Below are 18,506 nucleotides of genomic sequence, written 5' to 3'. Positions count from 1 at the left end.
AAACTATAGCTCTGTTTATGCAGCCCAAAACCGCGTTTGCCTTTTTTGCTGCAGCATCACACTGCGAGGTCATGTTCAACTTGCGATCCACTACAATTCCAAGGTCCTTCTCACACGCACTACTGCTAAGCCAGGTACTTCCCATCCTGTATCCGTGCATTTTGTTTTTGTGGCCTAAATGCAGAATCCTGCATTTGTCTTTATTGAATTTCATTTTATTAATTTCAGCCCAATTTCCTAGTCTATCCAGGTCCCTTTGGATTTTATTCCTGTCTTCCATTGTGTTAGCTATCCCTCCCAGTTTCGTATCATCCGCAAACTTCATAAGGCTTCCCTCTACCCCGTCATCTAAGTCATTGATAAAAATGTTGAAGAGTATCGGCCCCAGGACAGAGCCCTGAGGCACTCCACTCGAAACCTCCTTCGAGTCCGAAGCAGAGCCACCAACGACCACTCTTTGAGTACGGTTTTCCAACCAGTTGTGAATCCACCTGACAGTATTTCCATCTAGTCTGCATTTGACCAGTTTGCTAATCAAAAGCTCGTGGGGGACTTTGTCAAATGCTTTGCTGAAATCTACATAGATGACATCTACAGCATTTCCACCGTCTACTAAGCTAGTGACCCGATCAAAAAAAGAGATGAGATTAGTTTGACAGGATTTTTTCTTGACAAACTCATGCTAGCTCCTACTAATCATAGCATTGTCATCTAGATAGTTGCCAATGGACTCTTTTATTATCTGTTCTAATATCTTTCCTGGTATTGAAGTCAGACTGACCGGCCTGTAATTCCCTGGATCTTCTTTCTTACCCTTTTTAAAGAGTGGGACTACGTTTGCCTGTCTCCAGTCCTCCGGCACCTCTCCCGTTCTCCAGGATTTCTCAAAGATGATGGCAAGAGGTTCCGAGAGTACATTAGCAACTGATGTACTCAGTACATCAGTACACTCAGTACTTCTTGCCAGGGCCAAGAAGATGCCAGCATGGTTAACGAGCAAAGTCAAGGAAGCTCTTAGAGGCAAAAAGTCTTCCTTCAGAAAATGGAAGTCTTGTCCGAATGAAGAAAATAAAAAGGAACACAAACTCTGGCAAAAGAAATGCAAGAAGACAATAAGGGATGCTAAAAAAGAATTTGAGGAGCACATTGCTAAGAACATAAAAACCAACAACAAAAAATTCTATAAATACATTCAAAGCAGGAGACCATCTAGGGAGGTGATTGGACCCTTGGATGATAAGGGAGTCAAAGGTGTACTAAAGAACAATAAGGAGATTGCAGAAAAGCTAAATGAATTTTTTGCATCTGTCTTCACAGTGGAAGATATAGGGCTAACTAACTAACTAACTGATCTGCTAACTAAAATATGTAACTTGTCCCTCAGGTCCTCCTCCGTGCCTGAGGACTGGAAAGTGGCAAATGTAACGCCAATCTTCAAAAAGGGATCCAGAGGGGATCCCGGAAATTACAGGCCAGTTAGCTTAACTTCTGTCCCTGGAAAACTGGTAGAAAGTATGATTAAAGCTAGATTAACTAAGCACATAGAAGAACAAGCCTTGCTGAAGCAGAGCCAGCATGGCTTCTGCAAGGGAAAGTCCTGTCTCAGTAACCTATTAGAATTCTTTGAGAGTGTCAACAAGCATATAGATAGAGGTGATCCAGTGGACATAGTGTACTTAGACTTTCAAAAAGCTTTTGACAAGGTACCTCACAAAAGACTTCTGAGGAAGCTTAGCAGTCATGGAATATGAGGAGAGGTCCTCTTGTGGATAAGGAATTGGTTAAGAAGCAGAAAGCAGAGAGTAGGAATAAACGGACAGTTCTCCCAATGGAGGGCTGTAGAAAGTGGAGTCCCTCAAGGATCGGTATTGGGACCTGTACTTTTCAACTTGTTCATTAATGACCTAGAATTAGGAGTGAGCAGTGAAGTGGCCAAGTTTGCTGACGACACTAAATTGTTCAGGGTTGTTAAAACAAAAAGGGATTGCGAAGAGCTCCAAAAAGACCTCTCCAAACTGAGTGAATGGGCGGAAAAATGGCAAATGCAATTCAATATAAACAAGTGTAAAATTATGCATATTGGAGCAAAAAATCTTAATTTCACATATACGCTCATGGGGTCTGAACTGGCGGTGACTGACCAGGAGAGAGACCTCGGGGTTGTAGTGGACAGCACGATGAAAATGTCGACCCAGTGTGCGGCAGCTGTGAAAAAGGCAAATTCCATGCTAGCGATAATTAGGAAAGGTATTGAAAATAAAACAGCCAATATCATCATGCCGTTGTATAAATCTGTGGTGTGGCCGCATTTGGAATACTGTGTACAGTTCTGGTTGCCTCATCTCAAAAAGGATATTATAGAGTTGGAAAAGGTTCAGAAGAGGGCAACCAGAATGATCAAGGGGATGGAGCGACTCCCTTATGAGGAATGGTTACAGTATTTGGGGCTCTTTAGTTTAGAGAAAAGGCGGGTCAGAGGAGACATGATAGAAGTGTATAAAATTATGCATGGCATTGAGAAAGTGGATAGAGAAAAGTTCTTCTCCCTCTCTCATAATACTAGAACTCGTGGACATTCAAAGAAGCTGAATGTTGGAAGATTCAGGACAGACAAAAGGAAGTACTTCTTTACTCAGCGCATAGTTAAACTATGGAATTTGCTCCCACAAGATGCAGTAATGGCCACCAGCTTGGATGGCTTTAAAAGAAGATTAGACAAATTCATGGAGGACAGGGCTATCAATGGCTACTAGCCGTGATGGCTGTGCTGTGCCACCCTAGTCAGAGGCAGCATGCTTCTGAAGACCAGTTGCCGGAAGCCTCAGGAGGGGAGAGTGTTCTTGCACTCGGGTCCTGCTTGCGGGGTTTCCTCAGGCACCTGGTTGGTCACTGTGAGAACAGGATGCTGGACTAGATGGGCCACTGGCCTGATACCGCAGGCTCTTCTTATGTTCTTATGTTCTTATGATGTACATCAGTACATCAGTTTAACATCTATATGAAGCCCTGGGAGCGGTCATCAGGAGCTTTGCGGCGAGGTGTCAGCAATATGCTGATGATACCCAGCTCTAGTTCTCCATAACGTCTGGATCGGGAGAGACCGTGCGAGCCCTGGACCGCTGCCTGGACTTGGTGGTAGGCTGGATGAGGGCCAATAAACTGCATCTGAATCCTAGCAAGATGGAGGCACTGTGGGTTGGTGGTTCCCGAGTTTGGATAATTGGTCAGTTGCCTGCTTTGGACGGGGTCGTACTCCCTCTGAAAGAGCAGGTCTGTAGCCTAGAGGCCCAGGTGACCTCCGTGTCTAGGAGTGCCTTTTACCAGCTTCGGCTGGTAAGACAACTGCAGCCGTTTCTGGACTGGGATAGCCTGACCACTGTTATCCATGCACTGGTAATCTCCAGGTTGGATTACTGTAATGTGCTCTATGTGGGGCTGTTCTTGAGGTTGGTCCGGAAGCTGCAGCTGGTGCAAAATGCAGTGGCGAGACTGCTCACTGGGGCAGGGTATTGCCAACATGTCACCGCGCTGCTGAAAGAATTGCACTGGCTGCCCATTTGCTACTGGGCCAAATTCAAGGTTCTAGCTTTGGTGTACAAAGCCCTGTGCAGCTTGGGACCAGGATACCTGAAATACTGGGACTTCCCGGAAGTGAGTGCTCAGCTGGTGACTGTCTCTGAGAGATCTCTGCCTCAGAGGAAGCTTTTTTCAGGTTAAAAGCCAGTTAAAAGGAAACTTTGACTGGCTTAAATGTTCTCCAAGGTATAGGAGAACCGATCAGATTTTCCACAAGACTTCGTCGAGCTGTCGGCGGCTGGAATTGATCAGGAAATTCCTGAGATAAGAAGGCATGCCGATCGGCTGAAGACGGAGTCAGGACTTCCATGCAAGCTGTACTGGGATAAAGCGAAGCGTTTTTTTTCCTTCTAAAAAAAAACGTCCTTAACCAGCGAGCCTACTTCTGTCTAAATCTTATCATTTGGCTTAAATTACTACAATAAAAGGGATTTGTTTACGAATCAGCAACTGAGAAACCTGGGTGAGTCATACTTTTTCTCTTTTAAATATAATTAAGGAAGAAAGAAAATGTAAACAACTTATATATTTTTTTTACGACAAAAAGCTGGCCTGAATTTGGAGCTTTAAAGTTTAAAAACGGATGAGAGGTAATTATTATTTGATGGAAATATATTTTGGACTATTTTTCTCCTTGGACTATTTTTTTTTTGACGAATCTGCTGTTCGTATATGTTACTAATCGCTTGGTGTTGGCTGTACTGGGAACCAGGATTGTTTTGCATTCTTGGACGTAGATAAGAACTGTGTTGTGCTGGCTGGACTATAATAACAGGCCTGGAATATTAACTCTTTTGTTGGTGGAGGAAAAAAAAAAAGAAATAGACTGCCTCTAGGTTTTGGAACAGTGGTTAATATCAGAAATTAAAGGCTTCTTTTGAAAATGACAACTAAAAAAGCAACTAGGGCCCAGGAGCGAAGAGGTTCTATTGACCCACAGGAAGGGGCTATACCCCCAGATATGTTTCAAAAAATAATGGAAGGGATTAATGCTATAAAACAGGAAATGAAAACTGAATTGATAGATATAAAAGACTATATTAAAACACAAGTGGATGAGATTAAAGGGACAATTGGGCAAATAAAGGAGGATGCAAAAAATACTAAAGAAAAGGTACAAATCTTGGAGAATAGAACAGATATATTAAATCTGGAATTAGAAAAAAACTTGGACTATTTGGCTGTGACTGAAATGAGAAATAAAGAGCATTGTTTGAGATTCCGTGCAATCCCTGAGGAAATAGGTGAAGACATTAGAGATAAAATTGTTAATGCTTTAGTAAAATTTCTGGATTTGAATGAAGATCGGATGGAATTTGAAATAGACAAAGTTTATAGAATTAATTCCAGATATGCAACAATGAAAAAAATTCCAAGAGATGTGCTTGTTCATTTTATAAAGAAGACGACCAGAGATATGGTATTACAGCAACACTTTAAAAATACCTTTAAAATTGATGGTAAGGAAATACTGGTGATGAAAGAAATTCCTATTAGACTTCTACGTAAGAGAAAAGAATATGCTTTCCTTACAGAAAAACTTAAGCAATGCAAAATTCAATTTAGATGGGATGTTCCAGAAGGAGTGATCTTTACATTCAGACAACAGAAATATAGATTGAATACTGTTCAAAAAGCAAGGGACTTCTTGAGAAAAGCTTCAAAAGATATGGAAGAAGATAAACTCAAAGATATGGATATAATTCCTGGGAAACAAAGTCAACAAGGATATGCAGAGGAGGGGAAGGAAGATGATGGATTAAAAGGAGCATCAGGCACATTTTAAAATACACGCTTAAAGATGGATTACAAATATCTAACTTGGAATATAAATGGAGCCAACACGGCGCAGAAGAGAAAGAAAGTGTTTCATTATTTGAAAAAATTAAAATTGGATATAATTTGTTTACAAGAAACTCATATTAAGAAGAAAGATTCCAAATATTTGATTTGTAAAAATTTGGGTGAAGAATTTATTTCAGCTGGACCCCAAAAAAAAAAATGGAGTTGTTCTTTACATTAACCCACAATTGCTTCCTAAATTGGTATTACTGGATGATAGTGGTAGATTTGTGGGGGTTGAAATTACTTTACAGGGTACAAACATTTTGATAGTGGGTATTTATGCTCCCAATGAAGATAAAACAAGGTTTTACACAGGACTTATGGAAAAATTGTCAGAGTTTTCATATGATCATTGGTGCGTCATGGGTGATTGGAATGGGGTAATCTCACCAAAAATTGATAGGCTTTCTGAAAAAAATATCAAAGAGACACAGGGTAAATTACCGAAGATTTGCTTTGAACTGATGGAACATTTAGAATTGGTGGATACCTGGAGATATATAAATGATAACGCAAAGGAATTTACTTATTTTTCAGAAAGACACAAAACATTCTCGAGGATTGATATGATTTGGATGTCTAAAATTTTAGCGAAGGATATTTTTAAAATGGATATATTACCAAAAACTTTTTCGGACCACAATCCTGTGATATTAACTTTAAAAAAAAAAATCTTGGATTTAGATGGAGACTAAATGAATCTTTACTTCAGAATGACAAAGTAGTACAAGAATGTAAGAAGAAATTAAAAGAGTTTTTTGAACATAATTTACATAAAGGAACAAGTGAAAATATCGTTTGGGATACAAGTAAGGCATTTATGAGGGGATATTTTATTAAATGTAACTCTGAATTAAAAAAAAAGAAACAACAGAAAATGCAATTAATTTTGGAAGAAATAAAACAAAAAGAGGAAGAATTGAAAAAGAATCCAACTAAAGTTTCTATTGTAAATCAAATTAAAATGTTACAGAAACAAGTGTCAATGTTGACAGTTAGAGAAATTGAAAGGAAACTAAATTTTGCTAAACAAAGGACTTTTGAATTTGCAAATAAACCTGGGAAATGGTTAGCATATAAATTAAGAAAAGAACGTCAAAAAAATATTATTTTAAAGATACAAGAAGGAGATGAGACGCTGACAGATAATGTAAAAATCAAAAAGATTTTTCATTAATATTATTCAACATTGTACAAGTGTCAGGAAATTCCATCTGAAAAAATAGAAGAGTATATATCTAAACAGAATTTGCCTAAAATTACAGATTTTCAGAGACAAGCTATTAATGGCCCTATTACGTCAAGAGAGATATCTGAAGCTATAAACAAAATTAAATTAGGAAAGGCGCCAGGACCAGATGGGTTATCTGCAATGTATTATAAATGTTTGGAGGAAGAACTCTTGCTACCTTTACAGTCTACAATGAATTTTATTCTGCAAGAGGGAAAGATACCGGATAGTTGGAAAAATGCTAATATAACATTAATACCTAAAGAGGAGCAAGATTTAACTAAAACAAAAAATTATCGGCCAATATCTCTATTGAATAATGACTATAAAATTTTTACAATGATCTTGGCAGAAAGATTGAAAATAATATTGCAACAATTTATTCAGGAAGATCAATCAGGGTTTTTACCTAAAAGACAATTACGTGACAACGTCAGGAATGTCTTGAATGTGTTGGAATATTTAGAACAACGAAATGATAAACAAGCAGCTTTGATTTTTTTAGATGCTGAAAAAGCATTTGATAATTTGAATTGGAAATTTATGTTTCAGGTTTTGGAGCAAATGGATTTTGGAGACAATTTTATAAAATGGATTAGATCGATTTATACATCTCAGAAGGCCCAGATAATTGTTAACGGAGATTTAACGGATTCATGTGAAATACAAAAGGGTACAAGACAGGGATGTCCATTATCTCCCCTTTTATTTATTCTGGTCTTAGAAGTGCTGCTTAGAGATATAAGGCAAGATAAAAGGATTTCGGGATTAAAGATAAAAAAAGAAGAATATAAATTGAGAGCATTTGCTGATGACTTGATAATTGTACTAGAAAACCCTTTGGAAGGAATTCATATATTGATGGACAAATTAAAAGAATTTGGACCGTTAGCAGGATTTAAGATCAACAATCAAAAAACAAAGATGTTGGTGAAAAATTTAACTTTAAGGGAACAGAAAGAGTTAATGGACAAGACAGATTTTACAATAGAAAAAAAGTTGAAATATTTAGGTATCATTATGACAAATAAAAACTCAAAGTTGTTTCATAATAATTATGAAAAATTATGGACAGAGATTAAGAAAGACTTGCTAAGATGGGATAAACTACAACTGTCATTAATGGGTAGAATATCTGTGATAAAAATGAATGTATTACCGAGAATGATGTTTTTGTTTCAAACAATACCTGTAATATCCTCTGATTTACCTTTTAAACAATGGCAAAAAGATATCTCTAAATTTGTATGGCAAGGAAAAAAACCAAGAGTTAAATTTAAACTACTACAAGATGCCAAAGAAAGAGGAGGACTGGGATTACCAAATCTGAGACTTTATTTTGCTGCCTGCTGTTTAGTCTGGATAAAGGAATGGATTTTATTGAGGAATAAAAGACTATTGGATTTGGAGGGCCATAATTTGAAGTGGGGATGGCATGGATATCTATGGTATGACAAAGTAAAAGTAAATGTAGACTTTAACAATCATTTTATAAGACGTCCTCTGTTGAAAATATGGAATAGATACAAACCAAGGTTTTATTCGAAAATACCATTATGTGTCTCAAGTCAAGAAGCGTTTTATAGAAGAGAAATGACTGGAAAAGAGAAATGGTTAACTTATCAAGAACTATTAGAAAATGTACATGGAGAATATACAATGAAAGAGAGAGAACAACTGACAAAGGAAGGATATAGTTTTCAATGGTTTGCCTATTTACAATTGTTAGAAAGATATAAAATGGACAAGAAAATGTATGGGTTTGAAATAAGTAAATCTGATTTTGAAATAGGATTGTGTACAAATGATGAAAATATAATTGCGAAAATGTATAAACTCTTATTGAAAATGGATATGGAGGAAGAACAAGTAAAAGAGTGTATGGTAAAGTGGGCAAAAAATTTTGGTCATAACATACAAATGGATCAATGGGAAAATATGTGGAAAAAAGGTTTGAAATTTACACTATGCTATAATCTTAAAGAAAATTTTTATAAAATGATGTACCGTTGGTACATGACTCCAGAAAAGTTGTCAAAAATGTATAGTAATGTTTCTAATGTTTGTTGGAAATGTAAACAACAAGAAGGATCATTTTATCATATGTGGTGGTTATGTAAAAAGGCAAAATCATTTTGGGCACAGATAGGTAGGAAGATGCAAAAAATTCTAAAGATAAATATTCAGTCAAAACCAGAATTTTTTTATTGGGTTTTATGGATAAACAAATAGAAAAGAAATATGGAAGAATAATATTATATATGATTACGGCAGCAAGATTATTATATGCACAAAAGTGGAAAATGGAATCAATACCAACAATGGAAGAATGGCTATTGAAATTAATGGATTTAGTAGAAATGGACAAATTGACATGTTTACTTAGAGAAAAATCGACAGATACATTTCTTAAGGAATGGAAGCCTCTCTTAGACTTTTTGTTGAAAGATCAAAATAAAATGATGATACTGGGATTTGACGATTAATTAAGACAGCCTACGGAGAAAAGGGACTCTGTATGTATACATTAAGGGACAGGTTTGATGTATATTATATACTTATAGCTGATCTGCGACAAATCGGAAGTCAACTATTTTATTTTCATTTTTTGTTGATGTATTGTTATGTTTTTTTGTTTTGTTTGTCTTTTGAAAAATTTGAATAAAAATTATTAAAAAAAAAAAAGGATACCTGAAATACTGTCTTACTCCTTATATACTCAGTTGATCACTGCGCTCTGCAGGTGAGGGCCTCCTGCAGATACCGTCTTATGACGAGGTCTGTTCCGCACAACATAAGAAACTGACCTTTAGTGTAGTGGTGCCTACCCTTTGGAATTCCCTCCCCTTAAATATCAGACAGGCACCACCTCTATTATATTATATTTTGGTACCTACTGAAGACCCTCCTCTTTCAACAAGCCTTTTCAGTAGAGACTTTATCCCAGTCTGCATCTGTGTTGGAACTGCTTTTTAATACGTTTTAAAAACTGTTTTTTTTAAAAGATGCTTTTAAAGCTTTTTAAAAAAGATTTTTTGAAGATGTTTCATTTTAATATGCTTTTAAGGATGTTTTGTTTTAATATATTTTAATGTTTGTTTTTATGTTGTTTAGAATGTTTTTATTGCTTTTGTTTGCCGCCCTGGGCTCCCACTAGCAGGAAGTTTTGTTGTTATGTGCCTTTAAGTTGACTACGACTTTTGGCGACCCTATGATTCCTGGAAGATTGTCCAGAAGGGCCCTTGGGATGAAAAAGTTTTCCCATCCCCTGTTCTATGCCCTAACCATCTCTGCAGATCATTATATTTTGGCGAGGCAGCAGTGCAGTACACAAATAGCATCCACCTGTCTTCACCACATGTACCAGCATTGTTGGAGGTTGGCCGCTGACGTGTTAAGTCTCCTTAGAATTTTTAAAAAGCAAAAAAAAAAAAAAACGCTGAAAGCACCTTGGACAGTTCCTTGAAAGTTGAGACTAAAACCTGGAGCAGATTTCACTGTCCCACTGACACGGAGTCACCAGCCACCACTGGGCTAAAAGCCCATGTAGTCCGACATCCTGTTCTTATAGCCGGCCAGATGCCTATGGGAAGTCTGGAAGCAGGACTTGACTGCCACAGCACTCTCTCTACTTGTGATTCCCAGCAAGAGGTATTCAGAGACATATTGCCTCTTACAGCAGAGGTAGAATGTAGCCATCCCAGCTAGTTGCTTGTTCAGACCGGTTAGGTTAGACCAAGACTCCATTTAGTCCAGGGGTCACCAACATGGTGCCAGCAGGTACCAGTTTGTCTGCCAGTGCCTCCTGTGGCATCTGTGAAAGGTCTCAGTGGCTATCCCTTCGAAAATCTGCATTATATGAGAGGCTGTTTGCTTTTCCTGCTCAGTTGCTGTTTGCACTGGCTCAGTCTCTTCTATATTGAACCCTTAAACATACCCACATCTCATTGGATGCCAGGACTTGACGCCCAAACTCCTGTCCATTCTGAACAGAGGCGCAAACAGCAGCTCTCTATGAGTGATCACAGCGGTGGCTGCTGCTGCTGCCTTTTTTCACATCGATGGTGGTGGGTGGGAGATGAGGGTATGCCTGCACCATTTTGTGGTCCTGCCTCTTTTTCTGTTCCTTTTGATGTAGCAGCCTTTTTGTGTTATGTCACACCCTCGTGGCAGCCATTTTGTGACTGGTGCCTGTGGCATTTCCTCAAATTTCCAAATGTGCCCACTGGGCCAAGCAGGTTGGTGACCCCAAATTTAGTCCACAATCCTGTTTTCAAGCGCTGCTGCTGGGAAACCCATGAACTGAGCCTGGACAGCCCTTTCCTGGTGCTTGCCCACCCACTCACCAGCAACTTGTACTCTCAGCCAGAGCTTGGAATAGTTACTTTTTTGAACTACAATTCCCATCAGCCCAATCCAGTGGCCATGCTGGCTGGGGCTGATGGGAGTTGTAGTTTTAAAAAAGTAACTTTTCCATGCTCTGCTCTCAGCCACACTGCATATGAAACTGAGTAACATCATGGAAGCTGCTTAATATAGAGTCAGACCCTTGGGCCATCTAGCTCAGTACTGTCTACACTGAGTGGCAGGAGCTCTCTGGGGTTTCAGGCAGGAGCTTTCCCAGCCCTAACCGGAGATGCTGAGATTGAACCTGGGACCTTCTACATACAAGGTAGATGCTCTTCTACTGAGCTCTCCTCTATTCTCCTCTAGGAATTTTTGTGATCCCCCCCTTTAAGCCAGGGATAAAGCCAGAAGAATAGACATGGCCACATCTTGCTTGTTATTGATGTATTGCATGAAGATATATTTCTCTTTTTTGTCTGTCCTATGGGGATGTGCTGTCTTCTGTTTGCCCTCCACCCTTTTAATTTCTCACTCATTTGCAGCTGAAGAGACTAACAAGCAACTCCTTACTATATATAACCTAGTAGGGAAGATGTGAAATTTCTCAAGTTCCAAGGAGCTTTCAGAAGTCTTACAGAGATGGTTTCAGACCACATGGGATTATTCCTCAGCAGCATCTATATTTCTGACCAAACTCAATTACTTCTATACTGAAGTGACTTGTTCTAAACAATTAAATGGGTCAATGCATATGCAAATAAACCAAAGGCACAAATCCCTTTTGCTTAAAAAAAGAAAAGGAAAAAAGTGACGAGTGTTTGATTTGCCCTCGTACCATTGTTAGAGTTATTAAAAAGTAAGTACAACAAAAGCTTTTGAAACACACTGCTTTTTTTTTGCAACTTAATTTTGAATATATTTATTATTATTATATTTATTTGATTTATATCCCACCCTTTCTCCCAGTAGGAGCCCAGGGTGGCAATATATATATCCAAGTACCGGGCTTTAAATCTTCTCCCTGTCCCCTCGTGAAATCTCTCCACTCCTCCCTGCTGAGATCTGAAATCCAGTTTGATTGGATCGAAATACCTTAGTGCCGCTCACTTGCAGCAAAGGCCTCAGGGGGAGGGGGTGTTTCCCTGTGGAAACAAAGCCCGTCATTAGAATTTATGTTTTTGAAAGCTGCTAGTTCTCAGCTGGCCAACTGCACATGTGAATTTGAAGGCAGAGTATTTATATCCCCAACTTCACACTTAAACCATGCGATTGGCAACCACGTACAAAAGCGATAATAATTACACTGTGATGTTGAGCCCCAGTACTCTTGCGGTAAAATACCTTCTAAATGAACTGAATGAATGAAAACAGCACACTGCAAGGGACTTTGTCACAGAATCTCCAGGGCTGTAAATCACCTCCACCTGACAGAAAATTGGACACAGCCCACAGGGGGAAAGGAAGTGGAGAGTGCAAGGCACGACTGAGTGATTGGTGTATGTGGGGCCCGGTAGGGTGGGGTGGCAAGAGACCACCCTTGGTGTGAGTCTGAAATCCCTTTTTCAGGGCCAGGAGTGGAGATTTCCATTGCTCTTGAGAAGTCATTTCAATTTGTACCTGTATTCATGACAGGAAGGAGCTTCAGTTTATAATCTGCGCAATAAAGACGGCTCATCAGGAACTTCTCAAGGAAACTTGTTATTATGGAAAATGACACTCTTATTGCCTCCAGACATTCAGCGAGTCTACTGAGTGGAAGAGCCTGATAAGCTATTGAGCTATTAAGGGATGTAGAATCAATTAATGTAGGGAGATAAGAAAATAATACCCTACCAAAGTAGATGAATGGAATAGCACGTGCCATACAAGTTCACTGTGAATCCAGGTGGGGGTGACAGAAAGTGGAAGGCAGCCCCAACACTGTTAGTCAAGGTTCTCTCTCCCCCTCGCCCTCCACCCCCTCTCAGGATAGAAATATGCATTTCACCTCAACTTCATGCCACTTCTTCTGATGTGCCAAGTAAGGCTGGGAATGCTTTGAGTGGGAGATGGTGCTTAACCCTTCCTTTGCCCTCTGGTTTCCCCACCCACCCCGTCACTACTCTCTCCTCCAGCTGCTCTCCCTCTAGAACACTGTTCTTCAACCTTGGGTCCTCAGATGTTGTTGGACTACAGCTCCCATCAGCCCCAGCCAGCCTAGTCAATGGCCAAGGATGATGGGAGTTGTAGCTCAACAACATCTGGGGACTCAAAGTTGAAAAACAGTGCTATAGAATGCACTCCCTCCCTGTATTTAAAGCCAAGTTAACATGTGACACTAAATCAAGAGTAGCCAATGTGGTGCCCTTTTGATGTTGTGGACTACAGCTCCCATCATTCTTGACCATTTGTGCATGTTGACTGGGGCTGATGGGAGTTGTAGTCCAAAACATATGGAGGGCACTGTGTCGGCTATCCCTACACTCAATGCATAATTACAAAGCATGTCAGGGGATTTGTTTATTTCATAATAGACGCAGAGGAGTTTCATTGGGATATCAGTACACAGGGAGGAGAGATATAACCAGTGGAGGCTGGTCTATTTTCTTGGAGGGTAAGGCTATCAATATCTGACAGCCATGATGGCTGCACTGCCTCCATGGTTGGAGGCAGTATGCTTTTGAATGCCAGTTGCTGGGAGCCACAAGCGAGGAGAGTGCTTGTGCATTCAGGTCCTGCTTGTAGGCTTCCCATGGGCATCTGGTTGGCCACTGTGAGAAGAGGATGCTGAACTAGATGTGATGGTGTCCTGATCCAGCAAGCTGTTCTTATGTTGTTAATAGGGCACTGCCCTACCAACTTCATGTTGTCCCCAACAAGCCCCCCACCTGCCTGCCTTCTAACTTACAACCAGTCCGGGGTGTTGGGGGACTGCTGTCATCTTCCTCCTCCTCAATCTCAGTGTTGTCCCTGGAGAACTCAGCAGGGAGGAGGATGGGAACAAAGTTAGAATGAGTTGGCTCTGCCTGTCATTGGCTCTGGCTCCACCTTCTGTCGGTCTCCCTGCCTTCTGCCCCACCAGTCCCAATGAGCACCAGCCACCACTGGGCTGAACCCTTTCCTCCCCACCTACAAACCCAACAAAAATCGCCACCTCCTCCCATTCCCATTAGCCTATTAGCCTTAGGATGAAAACCCTCCCATTTTTCTGATCACCTCCTCCCTCGTTATTAAACAAAACAAGCAAACAAAAAACCCTGATGCGCTTTATAATGAAGCATTTCATGTCATATAGCGTTTGGCCCGCAGACCCACTTGCAGGCACAGGTCTGAAAGGCGGGTTGGAGCCCCAGCCGCTGAAAGGGTTGAGTTACAGGGGGGAAGTCAAAGGAAGGCTCAAGCAACATCAGTCAATTCTCCACTGCAAACTGCACACTCTGCATGACAATCGGCATAGCAGAAGCAGTTATTCAAACTGAAAGACACATGTCTTAGATGGAACATAGAGTTTTGTCCTCACACTCTTGGCCTTCAGATCCTGACTCAAAATCCACGTGTTTTGGTGTTGGACTACGACCTGGGAGACCAGGGTTCGAATCCCCACATAGCCACGAAGCTCACTGGGTGACCTTGGGCCAGTCACTGTCTCTCAGCCTCATGAAAATCCTATTCGTAGGGTCGCCATAAGTCGGGATCGACTTGAAGGCAGTACATTTTTTATTTTTTTATTTTTGGAATATCACAAATTCCTATTATTTTCTTCTAGTTTTGCAACCAGGCAATTGCACTTTCCCCTGCTTTCCAGCTACATATTAAAACCCTGTAGCCTCCTTACATATTTGATTCCTTTGCCTAAGACATGTTTATATAGTTAAGCTGTAACCCCAGAGTATGATAAGGGAAAGGACTGACCCAATGAGGGAGTGTTGGGAAAGAGGTGTTGGGGCTGGTAAGCGATCATAACCGCAGCTTAAAACAGTTTTCTAGTACTAAAGCAGGAGTAGCCAATATGGTGCCCACCAGATGTTGCTAAACTACAACTCCCATGATCCCTGACCATTACCCATGGTGGTGGGGCTGATGGGAATTGTAGTCCCACAGCTTCAGGAAAACACCATGTATTCTATCCATGCACCAAAGCATTCTCAGGTTCTGGATTGGATCCACCTACCCAGGTTGCCCATTAGACCCTCTGAGACTATAAACGATTACAAATGCCTTCCTGTTTGGGTTGGGGTTTTGCCTGAGTTACAGGGTCTTCCTTGCTCTCGGTGTGTGATTCTTGGCTCTGATTCCTGGCTCCCCCCCCCCAGCTCTGACTCTCTGGCTCAGTTGTTGTCTCCTGGTTCCTGGATCACCTCTGACAACTGCTTCTGCCTGGAGAAGTAGCAGTTGGTGGGGAGATGTGGTGGCACTTACCTGACTTCCCATCACTGGCGCCCCTGCAGTTTGCCAGGAGGAAGAGGGGAGAGGCTGCTGCTGGTCTGTCTGCACTGCATCAACCTCACTGTCGCCTCACGCCTCCCTCTATGCCTCCCGGTAAGCTGCAGCAATGCTGGGGAGGGGAGGCCACATAAGCACCCCCACCCCACCAGCTGCTACAGGCCTGGAGCCAGCCCACAGTGAATTGGTTTTGCTTTCTGGCATCCAGAGTATGGGTACAGACGACTGCCAATTTATCTGGCCATGGGACATTGTTTTTGGAGGTAACTCATAGGTCTGGAGCAGATTTGTCTCTGCCTGCCTACTCATCATAACGGGATTTAAAGCCTTCTTTATCTAGTGTCATTCTTTTTCTTTCAAGAATGATATGCAGTGTGGGTTACTGGTTGAACATAAACATTATTGTTAGGATCTAGACCAAACTATGTGCAGGTCAGTGCAGTGACATTGTGCGAATTGCACTTCAGCCCGCTAAATGTAACCTTCACAACAGGGTGCAGAGAAGTGTAAAGCTGGGAGCATAAATGGAAGTGCACATTATTGATAATTACCATAGTCAACAATTAATAGTTACGAAACCATTACTTCCAGGTTTGATAGAACCAAATATTTTCATATATTTTCCTGTTTAAAAACTAGGGAAATTCAAAGACCCCAAAAGCTGCCAGTTTAAAACCAGAGTGAAGGTTGGCTCATGGTCTACAAAGCCAGAAAACTGGAAGCTAAGGCTGATGCCTTAAAGGCAGTGGCAGCGGTGGCTCCATGTCACTGAGGCAATGGAATATGCTCTGGATTTTAAGCCAAACTTTCACGTTGCTGTTCAAGGGGCTGAGCACCTTGGATAGCTCCTTGAATGTTCAGACTAAAACCTGGAGCAGATTCCACTGCCCTACTGCCCCATCTGATTTTGGGTCTGAAAGACCGAGAAGAATTTTCTCTGTGTGGGAAGTAAGTTGTATGCCACCCTGGGTTCCTACTGGGAGGAAGAGCGGGATATAAATCTAATAAATAAATAAATAAATACGCACAATTTGTGGCATTGAACTACATCAGTGACATACAGGGCACATCTGTTAAGGCATTAGCCTTACCTTCAAACTTCCCAGTTTTGTGGAGCTTGAGGTAACCCGAATTCTGGTCTTAAACCAAGGTGGGCTATTTTGATCATTGAGTAATGATGATGATGACTTTTTTTTAAAAAAGAACCAATATATCAGTGATTGTTTGCAGTACAGCTGCCCAGTCCTTTGTGTCCCAAATAAATAATAGCAATAAAGTCTTCATCTCTATCCTCAGCAAACACATGCGCACATACATGGGTTGGCATAATCACATTCCCTTTTGTTCTCCGCACTTTCTTTGTTCACTGTGCAGTAATGAAAAATGACAGCCATATTTATTGTAACATTCCTCCAGGAATGCAAAGATAATTACCTACTCTTAGCAAGGAGATGAGAACAAGGGTGAATTCTATCTCCTTCCAACTGTCTGCACCCTCAGACAGGAGCGTATGTGAAATGCAAATGATTAGACCTGTAGGAGTAATTAAGGGGTAGAAAATTGAGCACTGCAGGGTTGTGCATGCATGAGCAGAACTTTCTTTGATGGTGATTATGGTGGTGGTTTTGGTTGCACAAAATAAAACCCAGTGGATCTCTTGGGGTCTTGTGCTATGAAAAGACATCCACCAAGGCCTTGTTTAATTTTGCAAGGATACCTTTGGTCTTCTTGAGAGAATTTTTTTCCGAAGCAGATACCATTACATTTTAGTGTGATATAGTCAGGGGCTGCCCTTCCATTAGGCAGAGATAGATGGCCTTCTCGGGCAGCAGATGCTTCGGTGGGTGGGGATGACATGGGATTTGGGAGGGCAGAGTCTTGTATGCCACACGATCCTGTACCACCTAAACTAATGTGCTGCCCTCCAGTGTGGTGGAGCCAGACAGTGTCAAAGTTAGATACTGTGCACAAATGGCCAGCGGTTTCTAGGAAGTGGAGAACAACATTAGCGGGGGGGGTGTTAGCCAAAAGCAGCTTGTTCGGGGGGAGAGCTACGACACTACCTCCCTGGCAACGGCATCACTGCCATTGACCGGTAGGGGGAAGGCGATAGAAAGTAGGCAGTAGGGATGGAAAGATCTGTCCATTTCAGTTCTCTCAGTTTCTCCTTTTTCCAATCTCAAATTGGTACTCCGTGTTTCTGCAGCAATTTGCAATTTCATTTTTAAAAACTCCTTGTGATCAGCAAATTTCTCTTAATAAACACATTTTTTGCAGACAGTTTTGACTAAAGCACACATTGCTTGCAAGCAATTTCTCCTGACAGAACACATTTTGATGTTATTTTCACTCATATGTTTATGTTTATGCATGCTTCCCTTTATTGTATACATCTTTGTAAGCATTGGTTGCTTGGAGAACGCATCGTAAAATTTAGATAAGTGTGACTTTCATGTTTCAGTTATCCCATTGATTTGGAAAGTGCAGATGTGATACATTCAGCTTTAAATGTGAAACAAATTTAAATTCTCTCCCATCCCTAGCAGGCAGTTTGGGGCTGTGCAGGCATACCAGTGGTGCCAATATAGCATCCCTGCCAATACACATGCACAGCCTCTTCCTACCCAGCCCTCACTCCCTCTTCCTCCCAGTATGTGTCACACTGCAGTTCCCCACACACCACAGATGGGCTTCTGCCTGTAGCAGTTTCCTTCCTTTTTCTGAAAGTCCCCCATCCCGTCACTACAAATGGCATCAACAGCAACTGTGCTGGCAGCCTGGACACCATTTTGCCCAGAGCTTGGAAAAGTTACTTTTTTGAACTACAACTCGCATCAGCCCCAGCCAGCATGGCCACTGGATTGGGCTGATGGGAGTTGTAGTTCAAAAAAGTAACTTTTTCAAGCTCTGATTTTGCCTTCTTCACAATACCTTGGACTTGGTGTCATTTTCAGGCATTGTGTGTGTCCACTACCGTAAAGAAAAAGAAAAAAAAGATGGAGAATATTTGGGGAAAATCCTGCAAAGTTTCTTTTTCTAAAGGGAAGGTGAAAAAAACCTGGGAAATTTCAGTTCAGCTCTAGTT

At 41.0% G+C, this 18,506-nt stretch overlaps 1 long non-coding RNA gene across 1 annotated transcript in view; it reads left to right on the top strand.

Moving 5' to 3' along the window:
- The window catches only part of LOC133386570 (uncharacterized), a 47,250-nt gene extending 35,518 nt beyond the window's left edge, over positions 1–11,732 (top strand). Inside the window, exon 3 of the long non-coding RNA XR_009763195.1 lies at positions 11,542–11,732. This is a non-coding gene — a long non-coding RNA (uncharacterized LOC133386570). The remainder of the gene's footprint in view (positions 1–11,541) is intronic.
- The last annotated feature ends 6,774 nt before the right edge of the window (positions 11,733–18,506 follow it).

This window comes from Rhineura floridana, chromosome 6, assembly GCF_030035675.1.
Source record: "Rhineura floridana isolate rRhiFlo1 chromosome 6, rRhiFlo1.hap2, whole genome shotgun sequence".
Taxonomy (NCBI): domain Eukaryota; kingdom Metazoa; phylum Chordata; class Lepidosauria; order Squamata; family Rhineuridae; genus Rhineura; species Rhineura floridana.
This window is presented reverse-complemented; position numbering and strand designations above follow the sequence as displayed.